This window comes from Erinaceus europaeus, chromosome 8, assembly GCF_950295315.1.
Source record: "Erinaceus europaeus chromosome 8, mEriEur2.1, whole genome shotgun sequence".
NCBI classification, from domain to species: domain Eukaryota; kingdom Metazoa; phylum Chordata; class Mammalia; order Eulipotyphla; family Erinaceidae; genus Erinaceus; species Erinaceus europaeus.
In genome coordinates, this window is record NC_080169.1 from 118307456 (window position 1) to 118324247 (window position 16792).

A 16792-nucleotide genomic window follows, 5' to 3' on the forward strand; every position below is an offset into this window, starting at 1 on the left:
CCAGTGTTCTAGTCTTTGTGCCACTTTCTAGTCTTTGTGGATCAGAATAATATGATATATGTCATTTTTAGGAACTTTTATGAGGATGAGAAACTGAGATGTCAGAATATCATTCTATCATATGAGCTCTGAGGACCAGACATATGCAACTAAGGCATGCACCCTACTCACTGAGACACCTCTTTGACCCCTTAAGAATGCTCAGTTGCACAATATCAGTCATTGATCATTCATTATATGTTGTATAGTAGATCTCTAGATTTATCCTACTTAACTGAAATTATATGCTAATTGATAATTATCCATACCAGCCTCCTTCAGCTCCTGAAACACACCATTCTATTCTATGATTCAATGAGTTTTCTATTTCAGATATCACAAATAAATGAATCAATGCAGTATGTCAGGTATTGACTTTCTTAAAGAAGGAAATGTTTCCAATATTCAACCTAACTTTTGCATTTACAGAATTTCTCTATTTTTAAATAGATGGACATTTCAAACATACTTTTTTAAAATCCATTTGCCAGGTATATTGACCTATAGTTTTCTTTCCTTTTGTCCCTCCTGACTGCTGTTTTTGTTGCCTTAAAATTAGTTTGGAAGTAATTTTCCCTCTTCAATTTTAGTCATCTATAACAGATGAGCAACACATGAACAGAACCAATAGTTGCCAGATGTTTCTTTGATTATTTCCCTTGCTTAAAAAGGTTGCATTCCATTTCTAGTTTATATGTTTGGTAGAATTTACCTGTACTGTGGTACTGTGCTTGTCTTTGCTGAGAATATATATGAAACATTGACAAAACCATAAGGATAAGAGGGAGAAGTTTTTTTTTTTTTTTACTGATAATTAAATTTCCACTAGAGAAACTATGTGGCCAAACTATCTGCTTTTTTATTCAGTTTTGGTAACTGGGTTGTTTCTAGGTGTTTTCTCCACTTCTTGTAAATTACCTGATTTGTTAGTGTTTAATTAGTCCTCATAGTATTTAACTGCACTCTGTTGGTCAGTGATATCATGTCATGCCTCCTTTTCCATTTATGATTTCATTTTAGTCTAAACTGTTTATGATTTTTCAGACTAAATTTTTATTCTGTCAAATATGTTATAATTTTTTTCTCTAGGGTTATTCCTGGGGCTCTGTAACTGCACTATGAAGCCACTGCTGAAAACACTGGCCATGTTTTCCCTTTTGCTTTTTGCCCTTATTGTTGTTATTGCTATTGTTGTTGTTGGATAGGACAGAGATATTGAGAGAGGAGGGGAAGACAGAGAGAGGGACAGAAAGATAGATCTCCAGACCCGCTTCACCACTTGTGAAGTGATGCCCCCTGCAGTTGAGGAGCCAGGGGCTCAAACTGGGATCCATGTGCCATTCCTTGAGCTTGGCTCCATGTGTGCTTAAGCTGTTGTGCTACTGCCCTGCCCCATATATATATATATTATATATAATATATATATATATGTATGTATGTAAAGGGACTGAGTGATGGCTTGCTAGGTAGAGCCCACACTTCAGCATATGTGAGAGCCTGGATTCATTTTTTTGGCCTCCACCTGCAGGAGAGAAACTTCATAAATAGTTGAAACAGTGATTCAGGTGTTTCTGCTTCTCTCAGTCTCTCCTTCACTTACATTATCTACATTATCTTGCTCTGTCATCTTGTATCAAAAAATTGTCACTGGGATTAGTGAAGTCATGAAGACACCAAGGCGCAGAAATAACCTGGGTGTAATCATCATCATCATTGTCATCATCAACCAAAAAAAAAAAAAAAGAAAGAAAGAAAGAAAGGAAGGAAGAAAGAAAGAAAGATTTATAAGACAGGATAGAACTTGAATCCCGAAGTGGAGGGAATATATATTTATGATAGCCAAGGTGCTCTAACACATATTGGAGAAAGGTAAAGTTATTTACCTAAGAAAACAACAGACTTGAAAAGCATTTGCTAGCTTCTCCCCACAGGAAGACACCTAATTTCATCTGTTCTCTTCCTACATTTGGGTTCCTGTTTATTAAATAGTTTCTTCTGCTTTATATCTTACTGCCTTTCAGCCACAAATTTGCAGACACTACTATAATTCTATCTTGACTTCCTTGGGCAGACAACCTCACTAATATGTGCCTAAGTATCATCTCTCCAGAGTGCTATCTCACTACATAAAGATAGAAAAAGGCTGAAGGTATGGATCTACTCGCTAGTGCCCATGTTCAGCAGAGAAGGGATTACAGAAACCAGAACTCCTACCTTCTGCACCCCATAAAGAATTTTGGTCCATATTCCCAGAGAGGGATGAAGAATAGTGAGCTTCAAATGGAAAGGATGAAACTCTGATGGTGGAAACTGTGGAATTGTACTCCTCTTATCTTACAATCTTGTTAATCATTACTAAATCAATAATAAAATTTAAAAAATCATTAGGTAAATTAATTTTTTAAAAAGTGAATATTATTATTATGCACAGTACATACAAAAACAGGGCAGAGTCAGAGGTAAGACATGGATGAAGATGTTTTTTTATACCTGTTTCATACTAAACTTTTTCTGTTCAAAGGACTATGTGATCTTTATTTCATGGTTGACTCTACAATGATAGAAATTTTATCAACTCTACGAGATGAATGTTTAGGTCATTGATGATGTTTTTAGACAAGATCATTCTGTTATACCACTTATTTTTAGGTAAAGTGATACTAGCTCCTTCTACCATTCAATCTCATCATAACAAACCAAATTATGTCCTATGGCTGACTGTGATAAAGTGCTAGTTGAAGTGTCTGAGGAGCCTTGATGTCACCTGTATGAAAGCAACACAAAATAAGTATGGCTATAGGGACTGTTATAAAGAAGGCTATTTTTCAGTTCATTTAAGCACATACAGAAATAAAATGACAAAGCCCATCTGTCAACTTTCATTCATGTTATGATCTAAGAGGCAGAATTGGAAAGCTTCTATGACAGCAGGAAATGAACTCTCTCATGTCTCAGATTTACAAGTTGACATTTTTTTTTGCAAATAAAGCACATTCCATGTGCAGTATGATGAATTATGACAACTGTTGAATTAAAAATATCACCAAGTTGGTCATATGAAATATTTGGTTTTGAAATTTGGAAGGAGGGCATCTGATTGGGTCTAGATGAAAAACTAGAACTTCCAAGTTACTTTGAGCACTTCAATCCTGGCCTTCCTTGACAAATAACTTTGTTATTTATTTATTTATTTAATGCTTTGAATTTGAATAATCTTTCTCCTTAGTATTCACTTCAACTATACCTTATGAAAAAAAAAGTACAGTATATTGTAAGAAACAAATAAGATTATAACCTTCTTCTCCCTCAAAGAAAAGTAATTACCCACAAAAGTAGTACTTTACTGAAAGAAACTTATAGAACATATATGAAAAAATAATTCTAAGAATGTTATATGTGCCTGAGTTTATCAATATGAATCTGCTTAATAGAGATTCTGTATTTAACACATTAATCAATTATATTATAGGCAGTCCAAACTGCTCACTTGGTTGATTTCCAACTTCGGTATAACTTGATGGAGGAAATGTCAACTTGGAAACAAAGATGATGTGTGTTTAATGAATCTGATATGCCAGGTTTTCCATGAAATAATGTGATGGAGGGAGTCCAAGGAAAAGGAAATGCTACCATTATGATATGCACCCACAACTTCTACAGATCTCCTATTACAGATAAAATGTGAACCCTTTGATGGGGCACTTAAGAAAGCTGTGATGTTGTTTTTCTTCTTCAACTACGTGCAGTTGTAAAGGACATTTGCCACTGAGATGGTTCCACATATTTAATGTCAATTATGAGATCACAGAGTAATGGAGAATCAGTGGACAATGACCAAAGACAAGATAGAAAATCCAGCAGGCATGGTAGACATATTATCTTGACTTTTTGAGGTTTTGAACTGGATATTGATCATTGACTTAAAATGCTTTTGCTAGCAGAAAAGAAACATAAACAAATATAGAAATAGAGTATTAGAATGTATCATAGAATATACAAAAATAGTTCCTTTTTTAAATTTTATCTATTTATTTATTAGTTGATAGAACAGAGAGAAATTGAGAGGGAAGGGGAGGTAGAAAAGGAGAGAGAGGCAGAGAAACAGCTGCATCCCTGGTTTACTGCTCATGAAGCATTCTCCTTAAAGGTGGGTGCCAGGGGCTTGAACCCAGGTCATTGTGCATGGTAAAATCTGCACTTAACTACTTTCACTAGTGCCTGGTCCCCCAAAACATTAGTTCTTACAGCCAAAAATTTGACTCCATCTGGTTACAGCGGGAGTACAATAGGAAGATGCATATCCAAAGTAATGTACATTTTTTGGTTTAATATAGTGTATATCACTGTAAATCCATACTTCTTCACTTGCTCTAAAGAAGTGGACTGAAACCTTTAAAATTTGTTTTTATCTTTATTTATTTATTGGTTAGAGACAGTCAGAAATTGAGAAGGGAGACAGAGACACCTGCAGCATTACTTCACCACTAGGAAAGATTTCCCCCTGCAGGTAGGAACCAAGGACTTGAATGGGGGTCCTTGTGCATTATAACGTGTGTTCATCCAGATGTACCACCATCTGGCCCCCTGAGACTTTTAAAATATATTTCTGATACATGGAAAAGGGCCTAAGCTGTGAGATAGTTCTACTGATAACTTATCATGGCAGAATGAGAAATTATACCCATGTGCCAAAAGCTGTGCTGTAAACCATTAACCTCCCAACAACAAAAACAAAAACAAACAGACAAACAAAAAACAAGTCTTTTGAATCCAGAAAATTATCTGGTTGCGTCATAGGGGAGAGAGACGAGACCAGGAATTTTATGGCGGTTCGGGAACACGAATCTTTTTTCACATGGACGCCCCAGAATTGAGTAAGAGCACAGCGGTTCAGGCTCCGTGGAGCTAGCAAAATGGCCACCTCCCACTATGCCCAATAGCCCTTCTCCAGGTTGGGTCACTGAAGAGAGAAGAGCAAAGAGAGCAAAAGCAGAAATACGAGCAGCTTTCATGGAAGGATTCTGAAAGTGGCAAGTCAGAGCATGTTTGGCTAGGAAAGGGGGTGGAGAGAGGCAAAGGGTATGTTGGGAAGGTGTAAGTATCCTTAGCAACTGTTTCAATGGTTGTAACTGAATTAGCAATACCCTGAGGGGATAACGTGGTGGATATCTGTAAATAATGCTTGCATGGAAATATAGTGGTTTGTGGGCCCTGCCAATGTTCGACCACATCTGCACAATTCCCCAACAGAAAACAGCTCACATAGATAGTGCTCCTGCTTTTTCATGCACTAGACTCAGCTCTAGTCAAGCCTCTGTCACATTGGAAGAAACTTTGTGTTGAGGTGTCTCTCATTATCTCTGTCTCACATTATCTTTGTCTTTCTGTCTGGAGAAGTTACTCTGGAGTGATGAAGTCCCCTGAAATGAGCAACAACAACCAAAAAAAATCAGTTTTGCTAGATGGCACAATGTTCAATTCAGTTCAATGTTCAATCAGTTTTGCTAGATGGCACAATGTTCAATTTTATCACTGGGAGATATTGAGAAAACTTTGAAGCTGGAGGGAGATTTGTTCTTCCTGCTTCTGATGCGCTCTTCTCTTTCCACAGATGCTTCTTCCTTCTTCCCAGTGGAGTAGAGCAGATGAGGGAGAAACATGAATGGCTTCCCTGGCTAGTTTTCCAAATATTTCTCTTGCATTGGAATTTCTCTTAGAGAAATAGTGGACACACTGCAAGCCAGTACATTGGCACAGATTCTCACAAGTGATTTCAAAAGATTCTGGTGAATCATGGTACACCACTTCTTAAAAGTAAGGATCTCAAGAATCTCAGATAGTTTGTCTGTACAATGCACCTCTTTTGTCATGCAAATTACCCGGGTTTAAGTCAGGTCTCCACAGCACTAGAAGAAGCTTTGATAATGTACTATCTTTCTCTCCCTTTTCCTCTATCTCTATCTGAAAAAGCCTGCAGGGATTGGATTAATATTAACTTAAAGTTCTAATAATTTTCTGTTGAATGTTAAGAATTGTCAGACCCCTTAAGAAAGTCATATACCCTACTCTTGGTTAAAATATTCTACATGAGAGTGATATTTCTTGTTTAAGTGCCACATAATTGCTGTAATATATGGTTGCCTTGCAGAGGTGTTAGAATAGGCTGTACATAATACTTTAGTCAGTTTATTACTAATTAAAATAAATTAAGAAAGATGAGAAGTGCAATAATGAATTCATTAATATTTACTTTAAAATATCCCAAATTTTTGAAGGAAACTATTCCAAGCAGGATAATATATTGATTAGAGAAGGATAGAGTATTTATGGTTTATTTTCCCCTACATAAAAATTAGGTCTTTTTGAATGGTCACTGCTAACAGTAATATTATAGTTATTTTACAACATTTTTCTCTGCCTTCCTAAGCAATTATTCCATAACAATCATGGTAATTCTTGAACTCACACATTCTATGAAATTCTCCAAAGTACAAAAGCTTTTACACATCATAAAAACTCGTTTTATACATGGACAAGTAAACCAAGAAAATGAGAGCATTTTCATTCCAGAAAAAAAAAAAAAAAGAAAAAGATCAAATCATGGTCACTTTGGAATTTTCAAATAATGCAGAAGAAAAAAAAAACAGAGAATAAAAAAATGGAATCTACAGAAATGTCAATGGGAATAAAAGATAGTGACTGTACTTCATAGGGAATTCATAATGTTTTGCTTTATTTAGTGGAAACCATAATCAAATTTAGAATTAAACCAATAGTATGTGATTAACATGGAGAACTCTGATTGAAAAACAGTACATTATTTGATTCATTGTCCAAAACAACATATATCACTGATTTTTTTTTTTCTTTTCAAGAAACATTGTGATTTCTACTAAGTGTAGCCTTAAAGAACATTTTTAAAGTGTGGTAAGCTTTCGAAACAGTAACATACACTCCTTATCATGACCTTCTGTAATCTCTTCAATTTGGGCATGAGCAATTACCACAGACTTAAGTTTAACATAATACAAAGTAAGATGCCAGTACTAAGATTAGGTTATCAAAATGGTTGAAGCTTAGCTACTACAACTCAAATGTCTAACAACTGGCCCATGGATAAGGAGGCTGTGGTGCATATATAATGTTACTCAATTCTACTGTAAGAAAAGGTGTGGTCTCTTACTCTCTTTTGTTACAAACTGATGGGACTGGAGAGAATAGAGCTAAATGAAACAAATCAGAAAGAGTAGGAAAGATACCAGATAATCTTATTCATAGGAAGAACTACACAGCAGGGAGGGGGGAGAAAATACAGGGTAAATGAAAATGTAATAAAATATGGCCTATTTCAACAGATCCAAAACATCAAAAGAGGGAAGGCAAGAGCGAGTTGAAAGAGGACTAGGGACTCAGAGTCTTCAGGTGGAGGGAGATGACAATTTGGTGACTAATGAAGTATCCCAGGGAGACGTAAAACTGCTAACCCCGTGACAATAACAGTCAAAATTGATTGTTTACTCAATAAAGCAATTTACACTGTTGAAGGTTTCATAGTGAGCATCACCATTCACCCTTCCTCTCTTCTTTAGCTCTTACTCTAAGGTTCAGAATGGGCTTAAATGGGAAAAAAAAAAAAAGCTTATTAGTTAAAAATGAAAACATGGGATCTATCAATAGTTACATTAAAACTATATTGATAGATTCTTCCCTAGTTGGACCTTTAGATGAATTTACCCTTGGTATAAACATCGATTTTAATATGATAAAAAATCTTTCTAGGGAGTCGGGTGGTAACACAGCCAGTTAAGCGCATGTGGCACAAAGCAAAAGGACTGGCATAAGGATCCCGGTTGAAGCCCCTGGCTCCCCACCTGCAGGGGGGTTACTTCACAAGCAGTGAAGCAGGTCTGCAGGTGTCTGTCTTTCTCTCCTCCTCTCTGTATTCCCCTCCTCTCTCCATTTCTCTCTGTCCTATGTAACAACCACAATATCAGTAACAACAATAATAATAATTACAACAATAAAACAACAAGGGCAACAAAAGGCAATAAATAAATAAATATTTTTTTTTAAAAGACAAGAAGGGCAACAAATGGGAAAATAAATAAAAAATTTTTAAAAATTTAAAAATCTTTCTATGTAATCATGTTCAAAGTCACTCCAACCTACAGAAACCACAAGAAAATTAATACTTGCTATTTCAAACTGCTAAATTTGAGAGTAATTTGCTACACAGGTACAGAAAGTTAAGGCAAAATTTATGTATGTGTGGAAAAAAGTAAAGAAACACTATGAACATGAAAAATTGTTTCATATTACAGAGAAAAAAACAATAATGATGTCAATTTAAATGTTAACAACATCTAGAGTGTCCTTGTTTGAGATACTAAGTTCAGGAGTGAATCTTGATTTAATTTTACAGAAAATTCAGAATAAGCAGCACCCTAAGGTTTGTATTTATTAGAGTCATTTATTTATGTAGAAAGAAGGAAAAACAACAAGCAGATCAACAGCTCATCTCCAACACAATACAGTACGAGGATTGAATACGAATTTTGTGGGGTGATTAGTACATGGGTTCTAGTTGTTGGTACATTTTAAAATTACTCAGTTTTCTGCAAACCCAGCCTAGGTCCACTTCTACCATCATAAACATAAGTATCTGCTGTTTAATCTCCCCAATACCCACCACAGAGCCCTTTACTTTGGTGCAATAAACCAAACCCAGTCCAATTTCTACTTTGTGTTTCCCCTTCCTATTCTTATTTCGTAACTTCTGTCCATGAGTTAGATCATCCCATATTCATCCTGCTCTTCCTGGCTTGCCTCATAAACATGATTCCTTCAGGCTTCAGCCATGATGAGGTGAAGATGGTGAATTCATCATTTTATTCATTGGCAAGAACTAGTAATATAGTGTTGAGAGGGAATGGGAGAGGTGTGTATCGTGCCTTGTAAGTGACCTTCATGGGGAAGTTTTCATCATTATAATGCTAACTGTAGGTTTTTGTTTGTTTGTTTGTTTGTTTTGCCATCCCTAAGGCTTTATTAACCCAGATCAGCTTTTATTTTGATAGTAACCAAGTGGTAAAACAGAGAAACAGGGAGAGAGGAAGATACATCACTGCACCAAAACTTCCTCCAAAGCAATGGACTTAAACTTTTTTCAGGCTCACAGGAAAATAGGTACACTATCCAGGTGAGCTGTGCCATTCCTATTTGTAGATTTTTGAAGATATTATTTACCAGGTTGAGAAATCTTTCTTACACTCATTGATTACTAAATTGTCTTTTTTTAAATTATTTCTTTATTGGGGAATTAATGCTTTACATTCAACAGTAAATACAATAGTTTGTACATGCATAACATTCCCCAGATTCCCATTTAACAATACAACCCCCACTATGTCATTCATCATCTTTCATGGACCTGTATTCTCCCCACCCACCCAACCTCCCCAGAGTCCTTTACTTTGGTGTAATACTCCAATTCCATTTCAGGTTCGACTTGTGTTTTCTTTTCTAATCTTGTTTTTCAACTTCGGCCTGAGAGTGAGATCATCCCATATTCATCCTTCTGTTTCTGACTTATTTCACTCAACACGATTTTTTCAAGGTCCATCCAAGATCCAAATTGTTTTTATAAATAGAAATGAGTCATGTCCTGACATACTTTAATGATGACTCCTCAGTCCCTACCAGGCCACCCCATCAGCTGGGGCCCTAGTCATGGGATCCTGGGATTCCCACACAGACATGATGGGCCTAGACTTCTAATAAATCCCTTTCACCACTGTCACTGGTCATCTCAATCAGGAAGAACAAAAGGGACCCTTTTGTTGGCCCCCATAGTATCTTGCCCTAGATGAGAATCAGCAATGGTAAAGAATATTCCATCCTCCAAAGGGAGGTTGGATAACATAGTCTAACAACCACTTAAGGAAGATGGGCCCTGAAATTGGTGCAAATTGGAACGTTCCTACTCATGGCCACAGAATGTGAGCTCGGACCTACAGGGATACAAATATTACACAGGCTTCTATATTGAATATGAGCCCCTGATCAACTCAGTGGGGTTTATGGTCAACAATATTTATACAATTTCCCCACACTTGGGAGCTACTCTCTTTCCTGACCCACCTTTCTAGCCATGGCATCATCTCCTTAGACAACAACTTGGGCCGACCTGCATATCAGATGTCAGGCTCAGGCAAAAACTAGTAAAGTCATGGGCCTTTGGAGGATACCTAAAATACACCTACTAGCTATTTCCCAAACAGGGACCCCAAATCTTCATCTGCAATATTCCAGCCTTTAGGTTCATGATTAGTCAACAATTTGTTTGGCTTTATATGTTAACTCTCTTCAGCCACCAGGTTTCAGATGCTACCATGATGCCAACTGGACATCACTGGAAAGAGGACTCCACCAATGCGTCCTGGAGACGTGCTTCCCCAGAGCTCTGCCCCCCTATGGAAAGAGACAGACAGGCTAGGAGTATGGATCGACCTGTCAACGCCCATGTTCAGGGGGGAAGCAATTACAGAAGACAGACCTTCTGTACCCTATAATGATCCTGGGCCCTTACTCCCAAAGGGATAAAGAATAGAAAAGCTATTAAGGAAAGGAATGGGATATAGATTTCTGGTGGTGGGAACTGTGTGGAGTTGTACCCCTCTTATCCTATGGTTTTTGTCAGTGTTTGCATTTTATAAATAAAAAATAAAGACAAAAATAATTTAGTAATGTCATTTTTCTGCACCAGTTGAAGTGAAAATTTGTGTGTGTGTGTGTTTTGTGTGTGTGTGTGTTTATAACTTATTACAATAAAATACAATAATTGCTTGTTGTTGTTGAAACAATCTTACTTGCCTGTCTTATATGTCACTTAGTGGTGGGCTTAATTCACCTCTTTAAACCACTGATATCCTTTAATAGTTTCTCCATTTATATGAGTCAGTAAAGCTTAAGGCATGTCAGTAGTTTTTTTCTGCATCAATTAGTGTATTTTCTCTTTTTAGTTTGTAGACTTATTAAATATAATAATTGATTTTTGAACGTTGATGTAATCTCTCATACCTGGAACATATCCCTCTTGGTTGTAGTAGAATAATTCACCTCCTATCTCCATTAGCATTTGTTATTTTGTGGCTGTTAGATAAGATTAAATAAGACAATATATAATCTGTTGGGATTAATATTTACACTCAGCATAATTCCCTAGTTAGTAGTCCAAAATGTTGAGCTATCAACTGTATCCCCCTACTTTGTGGCTAAACATAATTTCATAAAATAATAGCATGTAGTCTGACTAACCATTCTTTCAGGATTGCTAGAAGTTTTCTGCTATTGTAAATTATAAAGACACAAGCATTCATATATATGCTTTTGCATTAACACCCATCTTTCAGTTTTTCTGGGTAAAATGTTTTGAATGCATTTTTTTTTTTTGCCATTGGTGCATTGATTTGTTTGGTTTTACTAGTTGCAAATTTAATTTAAAATATTCTAGATTTTTTTTAGAGCTTAAATATCATTTTACCTTTTGCCAACAGATTTCTGGTATATTAGTTATTAAAATTTCCACATTCTTTTTTATTTATAAAAAGGAAATAATTGACAGAACCATAGGATAATAAGGGTAAACTCCACACAATTCCAGCCATCAGAACTCTGCATTTTATCCCCTCCCCTGTTAGCTTTCCTATTCTTTATCTCTCTGGGAGTATGGACCCAGGGTCATTATGGGCTGCAGAAGGTGGAAGGTCTGGCTTCTGTAATTGCTTCCTCCCTGAACATGGGCATTGACTAGTTGATCCATACTCCCAGCCTGCCTCTCTTTCCCTAGTGGGGTGGGGCTCAGGAATATGAGCTCCAGGACACACTGGTGGGGTCATCAGTCCAGGGAAGTCTGGTTGGCATCATGGTAGTATCTAGAACCTGCTTGCTGAAAAGAGAGTTAACAAAGCCAAACAAGTTGTTGACTAATCATGAACCTAAGGGCTGGAATAGGGCAGATGAAGAGTTGGGGGGGGGGTCATGAGTAGGAACATTCCAGCTGCCCCAGTTTCAGGACCCAACTTCCTTTGGTGGAGCATAAAGTATGTTGTCCATCCTCCCTTCAGAGGATAGAATATTCTCTACCATTGTTGATCCAATTTGAGGGCAAGGTCCTATGGGGGTCCACAAAGGGATCTATTCTGTTGTCCATTATAGAGATGACCAGTAATAATGAAGATGTATTTGAGGGCTAGGCCCATCATATCTGTTTGGGAATCTCAGGACTCCTCGAATAGGTCCCAGCTGATGGGGTGGCCTGATAGTGACTAAAGAGTCATTCTTAAAGTAAGCCAGTTTTTTGCCCTTATCAGCTTTTGAAGTCCTTGCTTTGATAAGATTAGCTTTGGAGTGAGTGAGGGAAGTGTAATAGGAAGTAAGTTAGGAGGGTATCTATGTCTAAGTAGACATTATTTCATTAGGAACTTTATACTGACTCACTGAAGACTATTGAGTACTTTTGCTTTCAGATATATATTTTGCCCTAATTTATGGATATATGTGAGATCATATGCTCTGTATCATGGGATATAGAGCATATGTCTATATTTAGCTCTATATTTAGGTTTTGGGCCTTTGTTAGGGAGTGAACCACCTGATACTGATCTTTTAGGGAACTTCTGTTTTCTTCTTTTTGTCTGTCATGCTGATAAACATATATTCATATCTCATTGTGATTTTAATTTACATTTGGTTTAAATGCTCAATAACTTAACCTGTTTTTACTTTTTGTATTTATTCTCTTACCTTCCTTGGTAAAACAACACTTTATTATATTATATTTTATTTTACTTTATTTTATTTTATTGTACCAGAACACTGCTCAGTCTGGTTTATGGTGGCTGAGGGAACTGAACCTGGGATTTGAAGCATCAGGCATAATTGTCTTTTTTTTAATTTTTTTTATTTAAGAAAGGATTGATGAGCAAAAACATAAGGTAGGAGGGGTACAACTCCACACAATTCCCACCACCCAGTCTCCATATCCCACCCCCTCCCCCGATAGCTTTCCCATTCTCTATCCCTCTGGGAGCATGGACCCAGGGTCATTGAGGGTTGCAGAAGGTAGAAGGTCTGGCTTCTGTAATTGCTTCCCCGCTGAACATGGGCGTTGACTGGTTGGTCCATGCTCCCAGTCTGCCTCTCTCTTTCCCTAGTAAGGTGTGTCTCTGGGGAAGCTGAGCTCCAGGACACATTGGTGGGGTCTTCAATCCAGGGAAGCCTGGCCAGCATCCTGGTAGCATCTGGAACCTGGTGATTGAAAAGAGAGTTAACATACGAAGCCAAACAATTTGTTGAGCAATCATGGATCCCAAGCTTGGAATAGTGGAGAGGAAGTGTTAGGGAGGTACTCACTGCAAACTCTAATGTACTTCTGCTTTCAGGTATATATTTTGCAGTAGTTTATAGGTACGTGTGAACATAAGCTCTCTCTCCATAATTGTCTTTTGACATAACCATTATGCTGTCTCCTCTGCTCAATTTTCACATTTTCTAAGTAAATATTTAAATTTTTTCTTTTTTGTCAGAATATTTTATAATTTACACTTTATATTTAATTTGTGGTCTATTTTATTTAGTTTTTGTATGAAGTGTGTATTGTTTATTGGGCATACATTATGCTTCTAAAATTTTGTATATTTATTTGCTTATGGATATCTAATTACTGCAGCACCACCTGTCAAAAATTCCAAATCCCCTCAATTAATCATTATTTTAATTTTGTCAAAAATCTGTCAGATTTGTCTGTGTCTATTTTTGATTTTTATATCCTCCTTTATTGAAGTCTATTATTTCTCCAGTGTCACACAGTCTTAATAATTGTTGCTATTAAAAAGTAACAACCCTGGTGGACTCTTTCCTCATATTTTATTTTCTGCTTTTCAAAATTAACTGTTACATTTCTTTTGCATTTCATATACACTTAATAATAATCTTGGCAGTGTCTGGTAAAAATCTACTTGAAATTTCAATAGGAATTGTGTCAAATTCATATATGAGTTTGAAGAGATTTGTAAATTCATACTCGTGAATTTTTCTACAGCTTTTCTGTTTAAATTCAAAATATTTTGCAATTCATGAGCACAATATGTCTACATTTATTTAGGTCAGTCTTTAGTTATTTTACATATTATTTTTGTATATTCCTTATCAGATTGACATCCAAGTATGTCTTTTTGAGAGACTGGGAGTGATACTTTAAGACACTGGATTTTAGTAGTGTGTGCGTCTTTTGAGGTGTGATGCATAAAAAACTATTGGTTTTAAGACTTTGTTTTATATCCTAAACTTTCCTGGGATAATGTTACATATACTATAAGTAGACTTGCTTATTAGCTCTAGATATAATTTTTGGAGCTTCCTTCAGATTTTTTCTTTCACAGACAGAATATTATCTACAAGTAGAGATAACTTTTATTTCTTCTCTTATTTGCATGCATCATCTTATTATACTCAATGGAATATCTGCTGAATAAGAGTTGTGAAAATGGGTAATTTTGCCTGGTGTACAATTTTGGAATATAAGTTAATAGATGTTTATTGGGACATTGTTTGCTTGTCTCATCAGATCATGTTGGAGATTTTGAAATGTTGACTTCTTTAATTTCAAGAGTTGAATGTATATGGGAAAATGAAATCCCAGGGAATGGATTATTGTTGGATAGTATGCCAGCTCCCCCTGGCTTCTGCTTAACCATATGTCTATATAGGGATAGATTTAATCCCATTCAAAGCTTTGGTCTATTTACATAAATCACTTTTACATAAAGCACTCCCTCCAGGGCATTGGTGGTTCAGTGATAGGATTCTCGCCTGCTCCGCCCCCTCGTTGTCACACCCTGATCCCCTTCTTCTCACACTCTGATTTTCACCAGTCACTTTTCTCTCCACCCTCTCTATGTCACATCCTGTTTCCACCCTACTTGGCAAGTATATATAAAGACAGCATTGTGAGTTTTACAGTACTTGAGTTTAGCTTAGCTCGTCTTAGATTGGGCTGCATCCTGCATGAATAAAGAGATACTGCCTACAGCTCAACCATGAGTCCCTGGTCGTCTGTTACCCGCCCATGAAGCCAGCCCGGTGAAAACAACATAACCCGTCGAAAACAACAGATTATCAAGTTGTTTGCTGACTACTGAGTGCCCTAGCCAGACTGCCATCTTGCCAACAAGTTCCGAATATTGCAGTATCTGTCTAATATATAATGTTCAGGGATAGATACTGTCTTTAGCTGTAAGAATGAGAAAAAAATATATCTATTCTATCCCCCCCATCTTTTCTATTTTAACTCAAAACATTTCTGCAAACATTGCCTTGTTCTTTTTTTTTTTTTTTTGTCTCTCTTTGCTTAAAAAGAAATGGTGAAAATTCACATGTAGAATATTCTGTCTTATACTTACTGTAAGCTAATTATTGATTATAATTGTGTTAAGTTTCAGTTCCTACTGTGTGTCATTGGGAAGGTAGACACAATGGTATGTCCTCATAATATTAAGCACATTTCCAATCCTTAGCTTCAGATGTTCAAGTATAATGGCTATTTAAGCATTTCATATCAGACAAATAAACCTTATCATAATTTAAGAAAATGACAAAATTGTTAGGAACAAAGATCGGTGTTATATAAATTGAAACAACATATCATTTAAAAGGAACAGAGAAAAAAAATGGAAAATATTTCATGTGCTTGGAAATCTGAATGGGAAATTTACTACTAATATTTTTCAGTCTCCTTTATACTGACAAGGAATATGGAAAGAGAATTTCAACTTTATGACTCCCATACAGATGGCTTTACTGCACAGCAAGCATTTCTTAATTCTTGGGATCAACAGGGCTAGTATTAGAGGATTATTTTTTCTCCACAATTTTATTAGCCACAGCTGTGCTTACTCAGGAAAAGATAAATGGGAGAACAAGAGAAATTCTTAGCATTTGTGTGATCATCAAGAATATCGTCTCTGAGGGTTGCCACAATCCTAAAAGCCATCTATTCACATTCTGCAGATAAATTGCATAATTAGCAACATGCCTAACTCCTGTGGTTGAAATATTCAGTGCAAATTAAGTAGCTAACTGATCTGGATGCTGAGTATATTCCTAATACAAAAGTATCTGATTTTTAAAAGTAAAATAGAAGACAGTGTATCCTGCTAGAGATGTAACAAGATCTGATTACACTAATGTGTCCTGGAGCCCCCCTTCCCCAGAGCCCCACCCCACTAGGGATAGAGAGAGGCAAGATGGGAGTATGGATCTACCTGTCAATGCCCCTGTTCAGTGGGGAAACAATTACAGAAACCAAACCTTCTACCTTCTGCACCCAATAACGACTCTGGGTCCATATTCACAGAGGGATAAAGAATCAGAAAGCTATGAGTGGAGGGGATGGGATATGGAGTTCTGGTGGTGTGAACTGTGTGGAGTTGTACCCTTCGTATTTTATGGTTTTATCAGTGTTTCCTTTTTATAAATAAAAATTAAAAAAAGAAAATCAAATGCAAAAAATACTGAATTCATATTTAAAAAAATCAGTGTCATAACTGTTATAAATTTTGATTCTCATTGGCCAGCTTAGAAGAGACAAAAATGACTTAAAGGGGGAATTTCAAACTAGAGAAATTATATTTCTGTCATAGTGATCATATTAAAGTACCTTATACAAAACTGTACTTCAAAAACTTCTGTATCT